The sequence below is a fragment of the Thermobia domestica genome, chromosome 3 (genome assembly GCF_964235325.1).
Source record: "Thermobia domestica chromosome 3, izTheDome1.hap1.1, whole genome shotgun sequence".
Lineage (NCBI taxonomy): Eukaryota > Metazoa > Arthropoda > Insecta > Zygentoma > Lepismatidae > Thermobia > Thermobia domestica.
In genome coordinates this window covers 56,659,660-56,684,237 of record NC_137456.1, presented here as the reverse complement: position 1 = coordinate 56,684,237, position 24,578 = coordinate 56,659,660, and the positions used below count along the sequence as shown (strand labels likewise).

At 37.8% G+C, this 24,578-nt stretch overlaps 1 protein-coding gene across 1 annotated transcript in view; it reads left to right on the top strand.

Moving 5' to 3' along the window:
• Positions 1-9,147: 9,147 nt before the first annotated feature.
• The window catches only part of LOC145680397 (meiosis inhibitor protein 1-like), a 265,116-nt gene continuing 249,685 nt past the window's right edge, over positions 9,148-24,578 (top strand). The window contains exon 1 of the mRNA XM_081750854.1: positions 9,148-9,214. The gene's annotated coding sequence lies outside the window, so the exon portion shown is untranslated. The remainder of the gene's footprint in view (positions 9,215-24,578) is intronic.

The window sequence follows — 24,578 nt, the reverse complement described above, 5'->3', positions numbered from 1 at the left end:
CAAACCCGGAACGGGCCCCGTAAATTTTAAAAGTTTCATTTTATAAGATTTTTCACGGGCACATTTCTTCAACGTTTGCCTTTATTCTAATTATCGTTTAACGAAAGTCAATAATTATTAAAGAATTGCAATTAATCGGCCCCAGCCCAGCCCAGCCCAAAGAAATAACAGAGACGGCCCGCCCAAGCCCAGCCGGGGCTTCGGGCCTCGGGCCGAACCCGACCCGTGCAGGTCTCTACTAGTATGTCTCACCTAAAAAAAGGAAGGTAGTATATCTGACTCAAATGACGACGCAACAAAGAGAAAAGTATATCTTCAATCATAAATGGGAGGATCTGTCGTAATTGGCGCAATATTTAGGGCCTGTTAAAATACAAAAAAAAAAAAAAAAAAAAAAAAAAAAAAAATCTGAAAATGGGACACTAGGCAGCTCTCCTTATGTTCCTTTTCACATTGTTTATACATCCTTTGTGGGGCTTCATTTGTGCTAACTGTGTATAGAATGAACAGGAAAATTGTGAGTACTAACCTGGAAAAGACAGGTAATTAATTGATTCTCACAAAATGAGTAGAAACCGTGAGATCTTATCAGGGGCGGATCCAGGAGGTCTTCTGGGGGGGGGCTGTAATACTACTACTTAGAGTTACTTTTAGAAACACTAAACTCTGGGATGTGTTTTATTTATATATAAAATAAGAAAGTTACCTCTTCTGGGGGGGGGGGCAATCGCCCCGATCGCCCCCTCCTCTGGATCCGCCACTGGATCTTATATATAGCCTGAGATTGGTGTCCCGGTTTCTCGCTTTCAAAATCTGGCAACTCTATATATGGAGTACTCTGCTTTACCCACAGATTCCTCTATCATGGGATCCCGGAAAATGTTAGTCATAAAGTATGTAATTTGACGCATTATTAAACGGATCATGGAAAAACAAACAACTTTTGGAGGGAAAAAAATTCTCGTGTGGTGTTCTGTTTACGAGATAGCCACCATTTAACTATGTTTATCTGACTGTGCAAGACTACACAATAATATACTGCGAATACACGCATAAGAACTAAGTAATTGGAATGGCAATTTGAGTAGTCAGAAATATGCGTGTTACTCATGCTTTCGCTCGCTTTGGCGATCTTCTCCTCAATCATACCACAATGGGCCCCAAAGACTATCATCCTTGAGGAGCCATATCTAGTGGTAGAAAGTCGATAATAGAACACAAGATTTTAAGATATTATGAGCCAACATAATCTAATCTAGCTAACATATCAGTACCTTCTCCTAATCTAAGCTAGGTTAGGATAACTTGAAACTGTAAAAAAAAAAAAAAAAAAAAAAAAAAATCTTTAATTTAACGTTCCACAGATACGCTTTTTAGAGTGAATCAGAAGGTTGATTAATGAATACGAATGAGTGATTATGAAGTAATTCATAGAATGTGGGAAAAAGGGAGGGGATTTTGAGAAAAACATACGCATACGTTGTTGTTTAACACACACTCACATGACCTGCGATCGAATATCGCATCAGAGATGAGCGCTCTACCACTAAAACACCGAAGCTTAACTTCGAAACTTTTTTCTGAAGAAACACTCTATTTACAGTAGTTTTCCTTAAGCTAAGCTAACAACATTATATTACCTTGATGTGAATGAAATGTCGCCTTAAATGTGTCATTTCTCATGGGAAAAGAAAAAAAAACTTACAATACCTTCGTTATAAACTTTTGCAATCACCCTGTCAATGATTGATTTCCACGGAGAAAGAATTCTGAATCAGTTTGAAGTATGCGAAATCTTCAACCATCTGTTGTACTGTCCGATCATCAGAGAAGGTCTACCTCCTAAGAAGTGGTCGAGATGACGGAAGATGTGGTAGTCAACAGGAGAGATTTCAGGGAGTATAACAGTTGAAGGTTTCATGAAACTCATGGAGAGTCTGCACCGTCCTTTGTGCTGCATGCGGGTGAGCAATGTCGTTCAGAATGAGGATGCTATGTTTGATTACCATTGTTGGATACATGCGGACAAATTTGTGATGCATTTCGTGGAGTTCATCACGGTAGTGATTTGTGTTGCAGTGGGTCACTTGGATCATTTGGGACATGACTTTTCTCCAGGGCTGGGATGACTCAGTGGTAGAACGTTCACCTCTGATGCGTTGGATCCTGGTTCGATACCAGCCCGCTTCAAGTGATCTTTGTGATGGATAAACACCATTTGCGTGAGTTTTCTCCCTTTACTCCCACTTTTTATTTCCACCATTATCATCAACATCATCATCGCCGTCTCCCTTAGCACCGCTGTATAATCATGGGACGTTAAACTATAAAATATATTTTATCGGGGTCAACTGGTTTTGGGTGTCACCGGGTGCGTCAGACGCAGTCAGACAGACTCGGTGCCCCGGAAATAGCCACAATATCAGTTTTGCATCGTTACTGCAGACTTTCACGACCCGTTCGGGAGAGTAATACTCCCGGAAGTAAGTCTTTTTTCGCGCACTACCCTAACCATCTGTTCTAAGTTGGTCACAAAATTTATATCATGAGGGTCAAGGTGGAACAAAACGAGGCTTGCTGGGCTTCTAACCCGTTCCTCCTCCTCCTCCTCCTCCTCCTCCTCCTCCTGCTCCTCCTGCTCCTCCTCATCCCCCTCCTCCTCCTCCTACTACTACTAAGGGGGACGCGGTGGCTCAGTGGTAGATCGTCACCTCCGGTGCTTGGCGTTTCTTGTTCGATCCCAGCTCGCGCTGTGTGGACTTTGTGGTGGACAAACACCATGCTCGTGGGTTTTCACGGGGTTCTCGCGTTTCCTCCCATTTTCTTCAATCTACCATTTCACTCGTCTCTCATCATCACCGTCTTCTTTAGGCTAACCTGCATAATCGCGGGACGTAAAACTTAAGGATTTTATTTCATTTTCCTACTTCTACTACTGCTCCTCCTCCTCCTACTACTACTTATCTGCACAAAAGTAAGTAAATCACATTTTTGAGTATTATTTTCATCTTATTTTAATGAAAAAAGTGTTATGAAAATAAAAAAAAAAACTTTCCATGGACAGGGTTTGAACCCACGCCAAAACTCTTTCTGACACTCGTCCGTAGCACTAGCACGCTCGGCCATAAGGACCAATACCATCAAGCATTTGATTTCTGCTATATGCATGCTACGTGGCAATAAACGGCTACGTGGCAATTAATCAGAACCGTGTACTTAGTTCCTACTTCCGAGAGTATTATTCTTCCGAGCTAGTCATAGAATTTCTTAGATTAATTATATCCACTACTCGAGCTCGAACATTCATTTTTTGATTCTATGTGACCATCTATTAATACCTGTCAATCTTCTTGCGTCTTTTTTTTAATTTTATAGCATCAGCATTTGAAACCCACAAATACGCGAAGTATTTTTCGTCTGTAACTTCCGTGCTTTTGCAAAGTTTTTCTTACGAGGTGGGGTTAAACTATGATTTACGTATACCATGTTACTGCTAGTGTAGCAGAGTTGAATAGGATATTAATTTTCTTGTTTTAATTCTTCAATTTTTCCACCTGTGTTTTGCACTTCCTGCAACAACTAATTTTTGATTCGATATATCGAAGATGCTGATTTGTACTCCAAGTATAAGCGAATTGAACTGGGTACAGTTGAGCTATGTCTATTGTTTTTGTTTACATTCTACCAGTCTTCAGAACATTGCGACTTTTTCACTGGTACTTCACTAACATGTAAAAATACTAACATAAACCAAAGTCAGGTTACTTACAATCAATCACATCATTATTTCTTTTCTGCTGTTCACCAAAAACCACTTGAAATTACAAAAATATCCCGAGCATAAATCCTCACACTTTCAGCTATTTCATCGATGCCATATATACATCGTTGCCATAAGTAAAAGGGTAGGAGTGGGTGACTCATCATCGCCGGGCCATATTACTATAGGTAGAAACGTGAAATTTGGGGAGGGTAGTCCTCTTGTCATGATAGGAAAAGACTTTCCGAAATACCTATTTTAACTAACTAAGTCTATGGATTATGGAACCCGGAGGTTCAATGCCGCGTTCACAAAAGCTCTTCACTGACTTTTATCCTTAGCCAACTGGAACCAGTTTCTACTTTATATTCCTATTTCTGTGAGATCCATCTTAATGTTGTCTTCCCATCTGCGCCTACGTCTTCCTACAGGTCGTTCTCCTATTGCTCTTTCAGTTAAGACGTTGAAGGCGTTTTTACTTTCTTCCATTCTGGCTATATGACGTGCCCACCTAAGCTCCCTAGATTTGATGACCCTAACAATGTTTGGTAAACTGTATAAATTGTCAAGTCTCACGTTATGAAGTTTTCGCCATTACCCATATGAAAAAATCTGCAAGAAGTAGTTTACTTTTATAGTAAATTTCCTTCGGGCGAAAATTTCCGAAGACGCCATATAATTATCTTCGTATTTCAAAAGAAAATGTTTCATTAATTGCTGCAGCTCAACATGATTTAGCATTTGGAGCGAGAAAGTGTAGTGCGGCGGTCTGTACCTTTTATTTCGTATCTTAACTCATAACAGAGTTGGCCTATGATACACCCGGTATAATCGTATTATCAATTAGCTGTTACCATCAATAATACTCCAGATCTTTTTGATTCTATTCGATTGTTCGATTTAGAGGGCTACTTTGACATGTGCTCAACTATTATATGAATAGACTTTAATTTATACGTAGAAAGGAATCATTTGTAACCAAACGTAAAACATCGGGCCGTTACAATTTTAACCCCTTTCTGCATGTTTTTCTTCTTTTAGCGAAAAAAATAATCAGTATTGGAAATCCTCATATGGGAACTTGAAAAATGAATTAAAACTTGAATTTTAGATTTTTCACTTAATTCAAACGAGAAATAAGTAAGTGCCATATATGACACACTTACAACTCACAAAGAACATGCCAGATAACACCAAAATCTCTTATTCATACACGTCAATATCTCACACAGCAGACAAAGCAGTCATTTGATGCCTTTGATAAATCACAAAAAAAAAGCTAAAGTGAAAAAAGGGTATGTGCCATATATGGCACGGCATGGAGTAAGGGGTTAATTAAAAGGTACGGACCACTGCACTAATCTTACTTGCTCCAATTCCTCAAGCTAAACAATGATATGTTGCAGTTATTAATGAGTCCTTTTCTTGTGAAATACAAACAAAATTATAAGACATTTTCGGAAAACTTCGTCTGAAACTTCGTCGGAAAACTTCCAAAAGTATACTACTACTTCTGGAATTCTTCAGAAGAAATGACTTATGCCACAAGTTAAGATTATTCATGAAATGTTTGTTTATAAGATATCAACAAAATTGCATGAGTCGTATTCGAGAAAACTATAAATAAATAGGTATGCCATAATTGTAAATTTGGAGCGAAACAATCGACTTTTATTGATTATTCATAGATTTTTTAATGCATCATTTTCGTGAGCGAACACATGTGGGCATATTAGCGAACAACATAATGGCTTTGAAAAATTGTAACAGAAAAAATAAAAACGAAAAGTGCTTCGCCCTATTTCTAATGCTGAAAATTCTGTTTTCCACTGTTTACAATGAGAATTCTCGTGTCAAATGATTTTCCAAGTTTAAGTCTACGGACCTCCCGTTTTTCGGTAACTATCCCTCAATAGTAAGTCCGATTGGGACATACAACACTCAGCGTGCGCTCAGAAATTACTACATCAAATTTGGTTAAGAACGATTCAGACGTTTGGGAGGTACATCCGGACAAACAAACACTTAAGTCAGGTAAGAGGACCTTCGCATTGAAAGATTGCATTCGTAGAATAAAATGAAAAGGACTTTGCTATATTTCCAATGCTGAACATTCTATTTTCCATGTTTACAATGAGAATTCGCGCTCCAAATTCTTTTCCAAGTTTAAATATATGGGCATCCCGTTTTTCTGTGATTATTCCTCAATGATATAGTAAATTTGTACTATTACTGTCTAATTAGAGAAATGCATGAGAAGATGGAATTTTTCCTGAAGATATTAAAACGATTGCGAAAAGCCGCTTGACGCTATGTAGTCTATTACCTTTTTTGCTCTATCCCGAACAACGGAAGCGGAAGTGGTTGATTTCTACCACTTTCAGTTTAAATTGAGAGCAAAAAGAGGAGACGGAATTTATTATTGATACGCAGAATCAATTTCAAAAACTGCTTTCTCGGTACCTTTTACTGTTCTAGCTCTATGGAAATCAATATTGAAACCGGAAGTACTAGAAAATTTCTACCATTTGCAGTTGTAATAGAGTGTTATAGGTGAAGATAGTATCATTTCTTGAGAAGATGAATTAAGTGGAAAAAATTACTTGTAACTATCTATTCCCGCTTTTGTTCGATGATGATCAACGTTGGAAATGGAAGTAGTAGTTTTAGTAGAGTGATACGGATGGTGGTCTTTCCTTGAGACACAGAATCGATTCCATAAAGCACTTGCTATCTATTACCATTTTTGTTCTATTGTGATCAACACTGAAACAATAAACGGTTGATTTCTACTACTTTCGGTCTTAGTAGACTAATATGGGTGAAGATTACATCCTTTCTTGAGATGTTGAATCGATTTTTTTTTTAAAAAAAAGACTGTTGCTATCTATAACAGTTTTTTCTGTGGCTTTCAATGATGAAACTGAAGATGGTTGATTTCTGCAACTTCCGGTTTCAATAGAGGGTATTGCAAGAGATGTAACCTATTCTTTGGATAAAGGTTCCGCAAAATATCTTTTACCGTTTTTTGCTCTATTGAAATCAACACTGAAACTGGAAATATTAGTAATTTTGATCTACTTCCGGTTTCAAAGTTACGAGATGGTTATGGATATTTTATAGAGACACTGAATCGATTACAGAAACTCCTTGTCGTTGCCGGTATCTTTTGGCGTTCTTGTCCAATGGCGATCAATGTTGAAACCGGAAAATTTTAATTCCAACTACTTCCGGTTTGAATATAGGGTTATTTGAGGATATGCAACGTTTCTTGGGGAGCTGAATCAAATGATACAAACAGCTTTGCGATATCTCTTACCATTGATGTTCTGATACCTGTCGACATACAGGCACTCGGACGGAGGGATAAGTATTCATAGTATAGTTGGGAAGTCTAAGAAGCTAAAGAGTCTTATAAAAATCTTGAATTTAAAATTTGATGCAGATACGTTGAACAGTGTGGCCTCTGTGCGATTGGACATCTTTACATGAAACAAACGAACGGACAGATATTACTTTTACGCAGTGGCGGCGGTTGGACGTTAAAAGTGGGGGGCAAGACTTGACGGAAGGTTGTATAACTAATAGGATACTATCTTTTTTGTTAGAATACCGGATACAGTATTTCATATTTTATTAAGTAAATTGACAAGATCAACGCAAGTATGTACTAGCCCTTTGTACTCTTAAACAGAGATTTGATTCCTTGCTCATGAACGTCTTAAAATTCAAACCTGCTGAATAATATACTGAATCCTTATAAGAAGTGAAAATATGCTGAAATTGTTGTGTTCCAATAGGTTAATTTTGGGGTATTTTCCGTGGCAATTAAAACGCAATTTCTGCAGCTTTCTTAACTTCACGGGAGGATAACCATCACGTACTCACGCAACGGCGAATATTATATGGCACAATTTTTTCTATACACCAGTAATACATACAAAAATTTTACATTTCCAAATGAAACTATATACATAAATGGTTTACATACAAAGTGGGGGGGGGGACTGTCCCTCTTTGTTCCCCTAATCACCGCCCATGCTTTTACGGTATGTAGAAGGTACGAAATGTGTAAACCTAATGAAATTTCGAATTTTACTTTATTCAAGTTACTACACTTTTTCTCATATTGTCACTCAAAAGCAAATAGAAACACGATATTTATAGTTTTAACTTTGTGCCTTAATGTTGCTTATCTTTACCAAATTTTCATTAAAAGAGAAACATGTTATGTAAAATTCCAAATGGTGCTATATTTCAGTTTAAGTAGGCCTATCCATAGATTTGTAAAATTTAAAGAACAAATATTGGGTTATTTCAAAAGAGGAAATGTAAGTAATCAAAATGCATGAAGATCTTACCTCTGACATCCCCACGGGCGTCTCTGGCGGGGGACGAGGGGGACGCGTCCCCCCAATATTTTGAAGTACAAAATATTCAATATTCTATTCTAATTTAATTTATTTACTAACGACAATAATATACAAATATTAATAGTTATATTTATTTGAAATTTAATATTCAGACTGTGAAACGATTATAACAGAGTTCTTGATATGTTTCAGGGGGTCCGTGAAGATAAGCAGGAAGATAAAAAATGGAATTGAACATGATAAACAGGTTGAAATAGGTACTACCATTTACATAACTTTCTTTGATGTCCCCTCAAATTTTACATGCCAGAGACGCCATGGATATCCCTAATAATGTTAAAAAACGTAAGCCTAACTGTATGTTTGTAACCACGTATAGTCCATAACAAAGCCATGAATAAAATTTGTAGGTCAATGCAGTATCATATTATGATTCGTAACGATATAGCTGTCTTACACGTAAAACATCTAGTAACACGAGGAACACATTGTTTACACGCATATGCACCGTCGCTGGCGCGCCTACTTCCTTGCACATTGCGCTACCGTGCGGGCCCAACAGCTTTGCTGTGCCCTGAATCACTTAGATAGCATTAATGCGTTTTGCGCAAACCTAGCACAGGTTGGTTCGTGTTTTTGGGACTTCTGGACTCGATTTTATGGACTATGTCAGCAAGACATACGACATGTAACGCTTAGCCCCTCGTAAAGTGAATACGCACTCATAAATTCAACTCTCCTCTCCGCCTTAAGAAACACTTTATAAGTCACTAGCAGTCCATTTCCTAAATAAAGAAGTCCTAATTCATGAATTCAATTATGGATAACTAAACTGGGACAGTACCTTTCAAATACAAACTTGTCTAGGTACAATATTTGTAAATTTTCTTTTAGTCATTATGGTTAAATATTAATATCTTTTGGGAAAAGGGGATGAAGAATGTATAGTTAAGGTAAGTATTTTTAGATTATCACTGGAAAACGAGTATCCAGTTGCATCTTTGTTTGGCTACACTGTGATATGACATAATCACAAGGAGGAGAGGGTAATGGAACACATTAAGTTGCATTTAGAATAAAGGTAAGTGTCCTAAGTAATGTCACATTATGAAAGAAATAATTTTTGATGTTTATCGATTTTTATAGTGCATTGAAAGCCATAAACGATTTCTATAACTCAGTATACTTGTAGAAATAATTAAAATAATTTCATGGAGATTTGCTTGCTGTTTTTGCAGTATGCAAAGCTTGAGTCGTGTCGTATCACGCTTATTTTCATTTCCACAGCGTTTAGTCTTTTATACTGCTCATTTCCGGTATCCTGGCTTCTTTAAATTTTTGTTTCTTTAAATGTTGGTTATGCTGTCATAACAGTTATTGGCAATGTTTATTAAGTCAAATAACTGGTTTGGCAAGTGCTGGACTATCTATTATAGTTATCAGATCACGTGATAATGAGTAAACTGGGAACAGAGAGAATTTTGCAAGATGTTGTGAATTAGTTATCACAATCCTTTGTCTTGTATGATTTATTACTGTGCGATAAATACAGATAAAACGTATTCAATAATAAATTGCAGGTGTTGTATTGATAACATTATATTTCTCTGTAGTTGAAAAAAATATCATTTGTATAGGCCTATATGTAGAAAAAATAACGTACATTAAACATATTTGAATTCGAATACTAATATCAACGCTAATATAGTGTCAGTTCGACTTCGTTTCGTTTATGAACATTTTCTTTATTTAAAAGGGTTAAAGGTATGACTTATTCCGTATGCAGAAAATGGTATGCAGAAATCTGTTAACAGGGAAGAACATAGAGTCCATTCATGGTGAAAATTCTGATTTTTCGTTTGAACAAATATATGATATGGGGCCGCAATGGCTCAGTGATAAAAGTGCTCACTTCTGACGTGTGGGGTCCTAGTTCGATCCAAGTGTGCTTTCTGGTGGCAAACACCATGTGCGTGGGTTTTCTCGAGGTTCTCACGTTCGTCATTCCACCATTATCATCCATCTCATCATCATTGTCTGTGTATAATCGTGGGACGTTAAATGTAAAGTTCTTATCTAATTATAATCTATTCTCCAGGTTAAACCTTAAACTTCTGTCTTGGTTTAGATATACTCGATGGAATAATGCAGGGGTAAAAGTGGATCTGAACAGGTGAGGGGACGGTAGGTAGTGGCATGACACTACGCCATTCCCCTGCCTATCTTTGCCCATTGTAATTTTTAGGAACTGGAGGGACGCCTTACAAATTTTTTCGAGGTGGGGGACGGCGTTCCCCCGCACTTTTAGCCCTGGAGTAATGGTAATTGGGAAGTGCCATCTTCGATTGAAACCAAACTTTCTGCACCTTCTTTCTTTCAATTTCCATTTACTCCCGGCAAATGAATGCCAAGATGGAAATTTAATTGAATGACACGCCGGGACAGGCCCATAGTTAGGGAGTGACAAGATTCTCAGCTCCCTCTGTGACAGGCCCGTATCCAGGTCTAATGGGTCCGGGCCCCCGTAAATTTTTACTGTTCCCCTCGTAAAATTTTCACAGTAGGCTTACAAGTGAACTATAATATGGTGATGAACTATAATGTGGTTGGATCAGGCCCTCCAAACTTCGACCGCCCCCCCTAAATTTTTGGGTTGGCTACGGGCCTGCTCTGTGACCACCTTTAGGCCAGTGATTCTCAACCTTTTTTGATTGACGACACACTTTACTGAAAATCCAGGACATCTTGACACACTTGTTTGATATTTTTATTATAAATATTATTATTATTAATATATATATATATATTATGATAGTGAAACCAATTAGTTTTTATAATGACAATGTTGTACTGAGTATGTAACAACGCTAATGCTCACACTAATGTTGTGAGCATTATTGCTACCGCTGGAGGTGTTGACTGGTACAGTCTGTCTCGATCTTCATGGTTTTTAAATTATATAATTTCGCGACACACCTTAGGGTAGGCGTGATATACCAGTGTGTCGCGACACATCGGTTTAGAGCCACTGCTTTAGACTGCTAAAACTTCCTGTTGTTTGCTTAGATAACCATTATTATTTTTTAAAAAAACAGTCAAGAAACTCCTATAATATACCCTCCATTCCCAAAGAAACCGAACGTTTTAAAAAAACAAAAAAGCAATGTACTACTATGAGCAAAATAAATGACGCGTCTCTTTATTTTGAAGTTTTTTGAAAATATCTCCGTTTTCTTTACATGTTCTAAATTTCGGAAGGTTTACCCAACAGGACAGGTTAATAACAAACCCGTTTTTAATATTTGTATTAGATATTAGCTTAAAATAAATAAATTAGAAGCAAGAAACTTTAAATCGACAGAAATCTCGAGAATTACCAACTCTGCTAAAGTGGGAAATTTTGAAGAACGCGAGGAAATTCTGCAGTTCAAAACGAAGCAGCGACATCTATGTCATTGAGAGAAACGTGGATTAGATCTACAGACGAAACTTTTAACGACACATTTCTAATATGTCTTACTACATTCATTATCAGCGAACTCCAAATATATGAATCTATGTTAACTATTAACGTATAGATAGAGCAAATAGTGGAAATTACCTATGGAAAAAGACGAATTCTTAGCACAATCGTAATGAAAATTTCTCTTTACCGTAGAACAGGCGCAGTTCACGTTAGAAAACAATTAGCTCAGGCAGTTAAAGGAACTAGTCTGTATGATGAAGGTAGTGGCTTCGAATCTTCCTCGAAGTGCCGTTGTCATTCTTATTACCCCATCAGGATGCCGCGGTCGGCAAGAGGGATTGCCGCCGTCGACGGTGGCAGGCCGCCGGTAGGCAGCCGGCACCCGTCCGCGGCGGCACGACGATCTACTTGTTCAAAATTGCCGACCTTTTGCCGAGGCGGCAAGCGGTCGAAAATCGTAAAAAATGATGCCCTTTGCCGACTCTTTGCCGACTGTTGCCGACCGCCAGAGTCGGCAAAACAGTCGGAAAGACCTCTTTCCGACCCTCTGCCGACTCCTTATGCCGGCCTCTTTTCGACGGCGGCGCCGGCGCATTTACTGCACCTTTACGGCTGTTTGCCGACTGCTCGGCAAGGCAACTTTCCGACGGCGGCGCCGGCGCATTTAATGCTCATTTCCGGCTGTTTGCCGACTGCTCGGCAAGTCAACTTCTCGACGGCGGCGCCGGCGCATTTAATGCTAATTACCGGCTGTTTGCCGACTGCTCGGCAAGGCAACTTTCCGACGGCGGCGCCGGCGCATTTAATGCTCATTTCCGGCTGTTTGCCGACTGCTCGGCAAGTCAACTGTTCGACGGCGGCGCCGGCGCATTTTATGCGCCTTTCCGGCTGTTTGCCGACTGCTCGAAAGGACCTCTTTTCGATGTCGGCTTCCCGATTCTCCCACTGGCGGCATCCGACTTCTTGCCGCCGTCGAAAAGTGGCCCTTTGCCGACTGGAAATCAACGCTTCAGGAAGGCAAAATTTTCATCAGCTTTTACATTAGTCTTGCCTAAGTCTTCCTCCATGCTATGATTTCTCGACAAGGAGCACCCTTGGAAGTTCTTGAAGTATAATACTTGCATTTTTTTGTGTGTCCCAGTACAAAATTTGTTCTTTTTTCTTTTTTGCAGCACTTTCAGCCAAAAAACAAGAAATTGAATGGGACATGGAAGTATTATATACTTTCAGAACTAGCAATTGTGCCCTTCATGAGAAATCATAGCACGGAGGCAAACTTAGGCAAAGCTACTCTAAAAAGTGTTGAAAATTTTGCCTTCCTGAAGGGTTGATATCCAGTCGGCAAAGGGCTGCTTTTCGATTGCGGCAAGAGGTCGAATGCCGCCTGTGGGAGAATTGAGAAGCTGACATCGAAAAGAGGTCCTTTCGAGCAGTCGGCAAACAACCGGAAAGGCGCATAAAATGCGCCAGCGCCGCCGGTGGAAAGTTGCCTTTCCGACCAGTCGACAGACAGCAGAAAAGATGCGTAGCACTGCAATGAAAATCATGGCGGATTCCCACCAGTAATAAAAATGAAATGAAATCTTTAATTTTACGTCCCACGCTTATGCCGGTTAGGCTAAAGGAGACGGTGATGATGAATAATGAATGAAATGGTGGAATGAAGAAAGTGGGAGGAAACGGGAGAACCCCGAGAAAACCCACGCATACGGTGTTTGTCCACCACAAGGTTCACTTGGCGGGAGTAGGGTTTGAACCTGAGACCCCTAACACCAGAGGTGAACGCTCTACCACTGAGCCACCGCGCCCCCCCCCCCACCAGTAATATTGCACTCGGTACATACGCAGTACATTTCTACAATTCTCAGTACGATTTAAGTGCTATATAGAGGAAAAGTATCTGGGAATGACTTACAAATGCTTAAAAGCGAACTAAAAATAACAACTGAGCAGCTAATAATGAACGTTAAGAATAATTCAATTAACATGTCTGTGCGCCTAATGTGAAAAACTTATAACAGTCAGTACATTTTCTCCCTGAAAGCACATCTTTCACTATCACGACCACTAGGAACAACACTGTTCTATGCAATCAAAATTTGCTAGTTGCAAACGCTTTCTTCGAAAAAAAAAAAAAGCCGCAGCAATCCGTCGGAAATACGGTCTTTTTAGGTTGTCGTTTTCCCATCAACTATTGGAAAAGGATTTTAAACGTCAATGATTTTCTAAATTTTTTTAAAGTACAGGGGTCACACTCCCAATGGAAAATGAGATTTAAATAAAAATTAATGAAGTAAAAATTATAAATAAAAATACTGTAATAAAAGGTATGTGGTGGCGGAGAGATTCAAACCGAGCCTACACGCAAAAAAAAAAAAAAAAAGGTTAAAGTAAACAAGAAAAAGGTGGACAGTAACCATGTTAGTTTGTCAATATATGGAAAACAGAGACGTGTATCCAAGCAGCCAAGCCAAAATGTCTCTGCATTTGTTGTAACTTTGGTATATATATATATATATATATATATATATATATATATATATATATATATATATATATATATATATATATATATATATATATATATATATATAAAAAGTGGCCGGAGCGATCACTTGTCTGCTTACACCCTTGACTATATTCGTAGAAACCAAACACTGAAATGCACTAAACACAAGTTCTAACGACTAAGCTGTCAGTTCTAACTCTATTTCTTAAATATTTATTTAAATACACTTTAAAAGTGGAAATCATATTAAGATAAAATAACAATTAAGTAGGTAACTAATTGTTCATTTAATGCGTTCCTATATGATTTATACATTAATTGTATACAATGAAACAGAAAAATGTGAGAAAATAATTTATATCGTAAATGAAACAGCCACATGTACAGTATACTCATAGTGCATACCCATTATATAGAGAAAAAGGTTAATGAAGTCATTTACATAAAAAATGAAGTGTTTTAACATAATACTTTGCAAAGATCCTTTGTTTTAAAGGAATTCTTTAAGAGAATAAATGAAGGGAAGATCACAATTTTTTCTGGTCTATATTAGCACTAAAAACACACCAAATTGTATTAACAAAATACAATGCACATCGTATTAACTTATATACATTAGCCTATGTAATGAACCTTATCATCATTTAGAAGTTATATGTAATATACCTTCGGATGTACTACTACTTTTTTTTTTTAAAAAACAGAAATTTGTAGCATTCCATAACATTGAGTTTTAACACAGATAGCCTTCATACAGTATGTAAAATCAGAAAAGCAAATATATATGAAGTGATTACAATGTTCAAAAAAGCACTATATTATTCTAAAGAATTCCTGCTATCCATATTTTGTCTTGAATAACTCAGCCATTTTTCTTTTTTAGCCCATTGATATATACGAGGAAATCTTCCTCTGTTTCTTTGAGATTTTAAGGGTTTTACTTTTTATTATTTTTCTTCAGGTCTATTTAAATGTCTCTTACTTTGTGGAAATAAAATTCTGTGTTGTATGTTTTTAATATTCATAAATGACATCTAATTTAAATAATAATATACTTATATATACTAAAAGATCATTTTGACAAAGCAAGGGACATTTAAATAGATATTCAGAAGAAATCAGTAAAATCAGAACATCAAAAATTGTATTCATTTCAAAGAAAAGGAAGAATACTTCCCCTACAAATCAATGGGATAGAAAAGAAAGGAGGCGATGGTACTGAACCTCACCGTTAAGGAGCTTGTACTCAGAGAAATATAATTACACTTTCTCTCTTAACTGATTCCACGCAAAAAAAAAAAAAAAAAAAAAAAAAAAAAAGTGAAGAACAATATCAAACAACAGTTGTCTTTATAATTGAAGAAAACTTCAAACCTATGAAATAGTAATGTAGAATTTAAATAGCTCAGAATCAGGATTGTGAGAATATAGAGAAATACAGAAAATTTTACAACACTGCATAGAAAAGATGAAGTAATAATAAAAAAAGAATTCAACGACAAAAACTGGGATAGGGAGTCTAAGGTAATATTGGCAAAACAAAAAAATCAATTTCAAAGCCGTAATTCTCAATATTCGCTTCAAAGGTAAGTGATGACCATAATTCCCGTGTGATTTGAAATAAACCGCATTAAAATGGGAAATGTTTTACAAATGTTATGATTGAATGAAATTCACCCGTTCTAAAAGGAAAAAAAAAAAAAAAAAAACTGTAGTCCCACATATATCCTACCACTCTTCACAAATATCTTTAAGGATGTTAGTACATATGATTTTTGTCAATACTCTCCGTTAGTGGCGTAGGGAAGGGGGGCCCAGAGAGGCCGGGCCCCCAAAGAGGTCCGACAATGTAGTTTGATGTTTGTAATTTTTTATATATTTTTATGTTTATATATTTTTTGTTTGGAATTGTTCCATATGTACCTATAACAGCACTTGCCCCACCAAACACACATCCTGGCTACGGTACTGCTCTCTGTGGGTCTTCTTCCATTGCAACACTTCTGTATTTCTTGAGCAACATTTCCCCTTGCTTCCAGAAATAAATGAACTATCTAAAATAGAACAAATACAATGCTTTGTAAAATATACTCTTCAATGTGTACGGCGTTGGCACATCACGTATATTTATTACAATAGAAAATATACTTCATCACACCAAAACCAAACCAAACTACACAGTGTAATAGACCTTGTTGCAATGAACCGGCTTCAACGCTATATGTTACAAGAAAACCTGTAAGAGTAATGAAAACTATAGTCACTGATGAAGAATTCAATTACGTCGAAACAGTTAACTTTTACTTAACCTTCTGTCACTCGCGCTGTTGGAAAAAAGCAAACAGGTGAGTAAAAACTAATGATTTTTACGAATGGGGTCGCATTAGCGGAGTCGCCCTCACTGCTATTCCTCAAGTGGCTCCTTCCCCTCTTTCACCTTAAAGCTCGCTGACGTGCTGCAATTGTAGTAGCTTCCAGTACAGGTTGAGGAAATAGTTTCGTCTGCGTTTGCTTTTTTCAAACGCGCAAGTAGTTCCGTGATAACACTAGCAAACACATATTTTTATGGAGTTTGAAATTTTCCAACGCGCGATCATTAATGTGATAATTAATGTTTATGAGTGAAGTTTTGTTTTTCTAAGCAACGTCTCGCTTCTTGAATAGAAGTGAAATAGAGAAGTGGCTTGACAATATTAATGATGAGTCTGATGTTAACTATCGAAAATTAGTGGCTGCTGAAAGTGATGCGAATTGAAGTAATGAAAAAGTGAATGAAGATGATATTGATCATGATAGTGAAGCAGATAAGAACAGTGTAGATGCAGATTCAGATGCAAACGATATGGATGTGAATTACAGTTACAGTGAAAATATTGTTTCATTGGGAAAGACAGGAAAACAAAATGTAAATAGTAACTGGCAGCATCAGCAAAGACAAAGTGTAAAAACATTGTGAAAAAGATGCTAGAACCGAAGTTTACTGCTAAGGGTATTACTGAGTAAACAGTTTTTTTTTTGTTTTTTTTTTTTTTTTGAAATTTATCGATATAGCCGTGATTGATGAAATTGTAAAATGTACTAACAATTATTTGGATAAATTACGAACAAGTTTCGGCGAAGAACGCACTGCAACTGTACAGCAACTTCAAGAGCAAAATTAATGACTTTATTTCGACGTCTTTATTTGATTGCCAAAAGAAAGGAGCACGTGATGATGTACGATCACTGTGGACATGTGACGGAACAGGAATTCTAATCGTAAGAGCAGCAATGAGTTACACGAGCTTTTTGCTGCTACTCAGGGCATTAGATTCGATGATTTCGAAAGCCGATCTCAGAGAAGAGATATTGACAAGCTATAGATATACCACATTGACTTGACACCTAGTTTTCTGTTCCAAGCGTTGCTATCGGCTGAAGGAATTCACTCCCTTTCGCCAAGGCTCTCTCGTTTAGCAACAGCTGAACCCTTATTGGCTCAACGCGTGGATGTGTCGATGGTTTGAACTTTAGTTCGCATTTTTGCCACGGATCAAGACATTTTGACAGCACTATAGCAACAATTCCAAATATCCTAAGTATTTACTCAACAATTGCATGCATTACTTCAAATAAGTTTACTAAATATATTGTTTGTATCTCAAAATGTCAATGTTGGAAAAAAGCAAACGCGCGAGTAGTTATGTTACTAAATTTGGCGCGAGTGACAAAAGGTTAATCTTTATTACAACAGTACGGTCGCCACCCCAAACGAGAATCAGAAAAGAAAAGAAATCCTGCCGTATATCCAATGGTAGGAATTTGAGTTTCTTGAGAAATCTTTGAAACATTACCTTGAAGCTGCAAGTTAAACAATAAATCCCTAAGTCCCTCACCAGACAAAAAGATGTATTAAAATAGAATATTTTATTTAGTGAAGATAGCATTATATTACTTTGAAATAGAACTTCGATACGCGTCAGGGTTTTGCGACACTATTGTATTGGCAATTGAGAATTTTGTATTCGGCTGAATACAAAATATTACATCTTAAAATAAAACCTTGTTAATGGAACAAATAAAATGCATATATACTTAAATAAACTACAGGTAAAATCGAACAGGTGGGCAAAAATGATAAAAGTTTCAAAACAAATACATTTTATGTTCTCCTAGGAGTCAATTTGAGTAACATATCTAAAACACAAACCATCTGTAATAAGAATTCAATCGAATGAACATAACTTTGAGAAACGCTATAAAAAAAAAATCACAAAACTATAACTTTACATTTGTTCGTTTGTCTGCCGAGCTCCTTTATGGCTGAGCGGTTAGTGTACGCGTCTTAGGCGTGGGTGACCCGGGTTTGCTTCCCGGAGAGAGCTCACGTGGTTCGGATTCCACCTTAATCAGTAGGTCCCGTCTTATATAGCCTCGCTGCTGAAAGGGACGTTAAACACAAAATCAACTCAACTTTCGGCATTTTAAGTTAAAATTTTCAGAGTACAAGCATAAGACACTCTAAATTCCCTGTTTAGATTTTGGCGGCATACCAACGTAATATATCAAAATGGCGGCCATTTTGTCAAATGAACGAGTATCTACGCTACGAAGCGCAATTTTCAGTCTTTTAAGTTGAAATTTTGACGGTAGAAGCACAAGATATGCTAAATTTGCTGTGTAGATTTTCTCGGCGGTCCAATGTAAAAAAAAAAAAATAATCAAAATGGCGGCCATTTTTTCAAAACGGCAGTGAGTAGAAAATTGTTGCAAGTTGTGACAATGACAATATTGAAATATAAATCACATTTTAACACTTTTACCCCAAAGACATTGAAATGTTTCGAAAAAAAACCGATTAAACCCGAAAAAACCCAATTAAACTCGAAAAACACCCGAAAAAATGGGCCCAGGTGGGTTTGGCTTTTTCAAAAAAGCCCGGGTTTTTTCAAACCCTCGTTCATGATGAGCTTTTCTCCTCAAAAAAGTTTTAATAGTAGTCGCTAATGGTTTTCTACAGATGTTAATGTTAAATTGTTAAATTTTTTCAAACTTCCGATGTCCAAGTTTTTGTACCTACACATCGTGAAACAGTGTCAGGAGAAAGGGTTAACACTCGGAAAATGAAAATGAAATATTTGAGTTTTACGTCCCACGGTTATGCCGGTTAGGCTAAAGGAGACGGTGATGATGAGAGATGAATGAAAATGGTGGAATGAAGAAAGTGGGAGGAAACGGGGGAATCCCGAGAAAACCCACGCACACGGTGTTTGTCCACCACAAAGTTCACTTGACAGGAGCAGGGTTTGAACCAGGAATCCCATGCACCAGAGATGAACGCTCTACCACTGAGCCACCGCGGCCAGCAAAAAATCAAAATAAGACAGTCTGGTGCAGGTGTAGTTTTGGTGCACTACATTTTGGAAGATTTACAGGTAAAATTCAATACTTTCCATGAAAAGACATGTTTATAAGGAACGAATTTCTACAGGTAACTTAATTACATACAATGTAATACAACTGTATCTTACGTTTACTAACGTTAAACCATTACAAGTGCTTTACGACGAATAAAACAAATGAGTGCATATGAAAAATGGCTCTATTAGATGTTATTTTCCACGGGCGGCTTATTTCTGCACCGTGTACACCGGCATCATATTTCTGCACAGCGTGCAGAACCTGTATTTTGTTTACAAGTGGAGAGTTACTAGTATGAAACAACAACAAGTGTTGTTGAAACTTGTATTATTCTCAAAACGCACTTCCTTCCATTACCCTCACTTCTCCGCATACACGCTATCGCAGACGTGCCTGCTCCCTTCGGACGTATTCCAGCGCAGGCCCACCAGCTTCGCCCTATCTGACTCGGTTCGATAGCATTCGTGCTATTTAGTGGCCACCCAGCACAGATTGTTTTGTGCTTTTTTGCGCTGTTTTTATGCTAGACATCTGGAAGCCTTATTTATACGCAAATCGTAAAAGAATTATAATTTTTCAACAATTAGTTCTAGAGGTCCCCTTGAATTTTATTTATGCCAAGTAAAATATATTCCGCCCATTTGAAACCGACTAGGGGACAATAAAAAAGAAACTGGTGAAAGAATTATAAATTTTCATTTTTTTTTTTAGTATTGCGCCACAAGTAAACCTGTACACATGAGCGTTTAACCACTACCTCATTTCTCCTTTTTTTAAAAAAAAAAAAAAATTGGAAGTTTTCGCTCACATGTGAAACAAGTCCTGCAGTATATAATCTAGTGGATCTTAATAGGTTACTAAAGATACACTAAATACTAGAGAATACTAAAGGAACACAAACCTTGCCATGGCACAAGCATTATGAGAAATTGTCCATTTTTCTCTAAGATAATTTAGCACCAGGTGCTAGTTGGCCAGTAAAGAGCACAAATTCTATATAACTGAGTCAGAGCAGGGCAACGCTGATGGGCCCGCGCGGTAGCGCGGGGGTGTGTCCGAAGGGAACAAGTGCGTCAGCGACGGTGGGTATACGCGTAAGCGAGGGTAGTGAAAACATATGGGCTTTGGTAATCATACATTTTTCAATATCACTTTTTATGGTTTCATACTAGTAACGCTTCAGTTGTAAACATAAAATACAGCTTTCGTACACTGTGCAGAAATACATTGGCGTTGAGTTAGAATACACTTATCTTAAAAACTAAGACATGTAAACTTTTGCAATTTCAAGAAGAAAATAATGTACTACAGTTTCTTAACTGTCCCTCGTTTTGTAAATAAAAATTAAGTGAAACCTTTAAGTTTTTTGTCCAACGGTTATGCCGGTTAGGCTAAAGAAGACGGTGATGATGAGTAATGAATGAAATGGTGGAATGGAGAAAGTGTAAATAAACGGGAGAACCCCGAGGAAACCCACGCAGACAGTGTTTGTCCATCACAAAGTTCACATGGTGATGGCTGGGATCGAACCCGGGACCCCAAGTACCAGAGGTGAACGTTCTACCACTGAGCCAGCGCGGACCCTACAATTGTAAGCGAGTTCTTGATATACCGGTAACTCTTTACTTTGGGCAAGGCAATGATATCCTGTCAGTACATAGTATTGCCGAACGAGCGTTAGCGAGTGAAGGCGGGTTAGAGCCCCGCAGGGCACTTTGTTTTCTGTCTTTCCTTCTTGGGAACTGTAACTATAATTGCGGGAACCAGTTCAGATGACTTGATTATTGTCACTGCCTTGCCTAAAGTAATGACTTGCCGATATACCTTAGGGGGTTCGTGAAGGTAAGCAGCAAGGCAACAAATAGAATCGAAGTTAATACACAGGTTGGGCTAGGTAGTACCATTTAAATTACTTTCTTTGATACCCCCCCCCAGGGATGTAATGGGGCGTATACGGGAGTATACGGCGTATACCCACTTAATATTTTTATAGTCCGGCGTATACTTACCTTAAAGATACGAAGGAATGAGCTTATATTAGAGTGCGTATACTCCAAGTAGTCTTGCGTATACGCTGTATTTTTGAAAATGATCGAGCGTATTCCTACCAAAAATTATAGCATTACAGCACTGCCCCCCCAAAAAAAATTTTATATGCCAGAAACGCCAGTGCGCGGGAACATACTATAACCGAATCTTTTTCATGCGCAGCAACAATTAACATATGTAACACAACATATAAAATTCATGACAATTTGAAATGTATATACATAATATTAAATTAACTCACCCCATGTATATGCATAATAAGTGCAATAATATATGCAAATGTATATGAATAATATTAAATTAACTCACCACTCTCTCACTTCATGTTTTCGTGGTATTTGCTTAACCAGCAACTGCGTACAGTTCCAATGAATGAATATTTTTATGATAAACATTATTTTTCCCATTTGTAAACTTATCTCAACGAATTTTTTTTTGAAGGACTTTACCCACACTGCATCACAATGTGACAAATGAAGAACGCGAACCGAACATACAGGCAGCGCAACCAGACTACGATTTCTGCAATCAGGCTCTTCAGCGGCAAAGGCGGCTCGGCGCCTGTCCGAGCATCTTTTCAAGGTCGGTCCATCCGCTGTTTGCCGACCTTCTTTCGGCTCCTTTACTTGTCGGCACGCCGCCAACGTTTCGGCGTCTTTCCGACAATATTTGCCGCGGTCGCCGTCCGCTGTTTGCCGTCTCCTTGCAAAATGTTTGTCAAGAATCCTCTCGTACTTGTCATTTATTTTAAGTATTTACTTCTCATATACCCTTTACGTGCAGTCCCTTTACTACATTTCTTTTCATGCATTTACCTTTTTCGTGGTCGGCACGCCGTCAACGTTTCGACGTCTTTACAACCATCCTTTGACGCTGTCGTTCCGTCCGCTGTATGCCGACTTTCTGCCGACTCCGTTTTCACAAGACATATTTTATGGAATTAGTGCCCACCCACAAGAAAAACCTTCGGACAGTTTCAATTTTTACTTCATTATTAAAGAAGATACAGGCTCTATTCATTTTCTAAAATTCGACTCTTTGCCGCTGGTACGCGTTATTGCAACTTTCGCCGACGTCGTGCCGACGTCGCTTTTCAAGAAATTGCCGGCAGTCTCTTTTTGCAGTCGTCGTCCGACTGTCTGCCGACTGTTTCGAGAAAGCTTTATACGAGGGAAATATAAGCCCTAATTCGTATTTTAAAGCAACAAATTACCTTCTAACTCTCTTTGTTTTCTATTGGTGAACGAATCTCTTTTTGCTCGTCGCGGTCGAAAATCGAGCGGAAAGACGCCGGTGTCCGGCGCCGGCAATCCGACCGCGGCATCTGGTCGGCATGAACAAATTGTCCGACTATAGGCGGCAGGATCCTGATGGGGTAGTATGGTTATTTATTTTTATTTTTTTATGTGGAAAAGATTCAAATTGTAACATGTGTAAAACTCATGACTCAACCAAAAAAGGAGAAAATGTTGTGGCACTTGCATTAGTGTTTCTAATTTTCGTTTGCAAACAGTTCGTAATTATTTCCCCTGTGCTCACTGCTCACTACATGCTCAATGGTGCATAACGAATGTTTTCCAGTAAATGTTAATTCTAATTTGGAGAATTTTATAAAGTTTCACAATGTTTCTCACTTGATAGTCTTCTATCTACGTTTTTGGACACTTTGATAACAGATTTCCCTATATATATTTAATTACGGAAAAGTTTTACAATGTATTTGTCTTAAATTGAAATTGTTTTGAATTTACCACATGAGGTAAGTAGCCCGAAGGAGGAGAACTCAAGTAACTGATATTCTACGTAAAAGCAACCTGTTGTAGAATGATTATGCTTCTTACCTTCGGCACATAATCTTTACGTTAGAGAGTCATACAGAGAAAAATCCTGTTTTTTCCTCTCCTATGACCACTCATCTTAAAGCTCTATATGTAATGATTCGTGTCACATAATTTCGGCTCTCCGAAGACATTCATATTTATTATTATTATTATTATTATTATTATTATTATTATTATTATTATTATTATTATTATTATTCCTGAATATGCCACCCTTACATAATGTAGTAACTTTAGACATCTTAGTTTAAAGTACTTTCTTTAGTAATAATTTGACCAACCACGTAACAAAATTTAAGATGTATGAGGAGGCACGACGTTTTATTTCCCCCTCTCTTTTCAGCACCGTCCCAACAGAAAGTATATAATTTCTGAGAAGCAGGGCAGACAAAATGAATAAGAAATATATTTAGAGTATCCTTTCCTCCTTCGTGAATGAAATATAAAGTAGCATTTTTTATTCTACCGAAGACGACTCTAGGCCATTATGGTTAGGTAACAAAAGAAATACCTAATATATTTATTGCGCCCCTTGACTGTAATATTACCTCTTCTTTATTTGTTCGAGGCCGCCCTACACAACCAAGGGTGACAAAGAATAGGAAAAGAATAGGAAAAAGAATAGGAAAAGTGTCTAAAGATTACAAAGCACTTTATATTTTGTCAGAAACAAGGAAGTGTATACACAGCATTGCTTTCGTTAACAAGTGTTTCACCCTTGAGTCGCTTATAAAATTAGGCAGAATAAACTTTTGCCGATCATATAGAGGGATTTGTCCAGGATGGTTTGGCGTCGGGCTAATAACGATGAGTATCCGGTATGTTTATTTACATCGCCGTTAAAGAAATAGCAAACTTTCTGAAAGGAACTTACTTAGGAAACATCAGATCCTCCTCCTACTTAATTTCATCTAGCGTTCTGAGTGAAAGTTCTATGGGACTATTGGAAAAATATATATTCCGGTTCCCGTTTCCACGCTGAGGTAGAATTTCTTAAGCAGTTATTGAATTACGTTCGAAGCATAGGCGTAAATACCGCCCCCGCAACCCTGTGGCGTGGGGACCGCACAAGCTGCAAGGCCAAAAAATATACAGAAAGTACGCAGTGGCGGACCAGGCCAATTTTCACCAGGGCAAAGTGACTTTTTGGCGCCCTTCCCCTGGTACTAGCCTATATTTT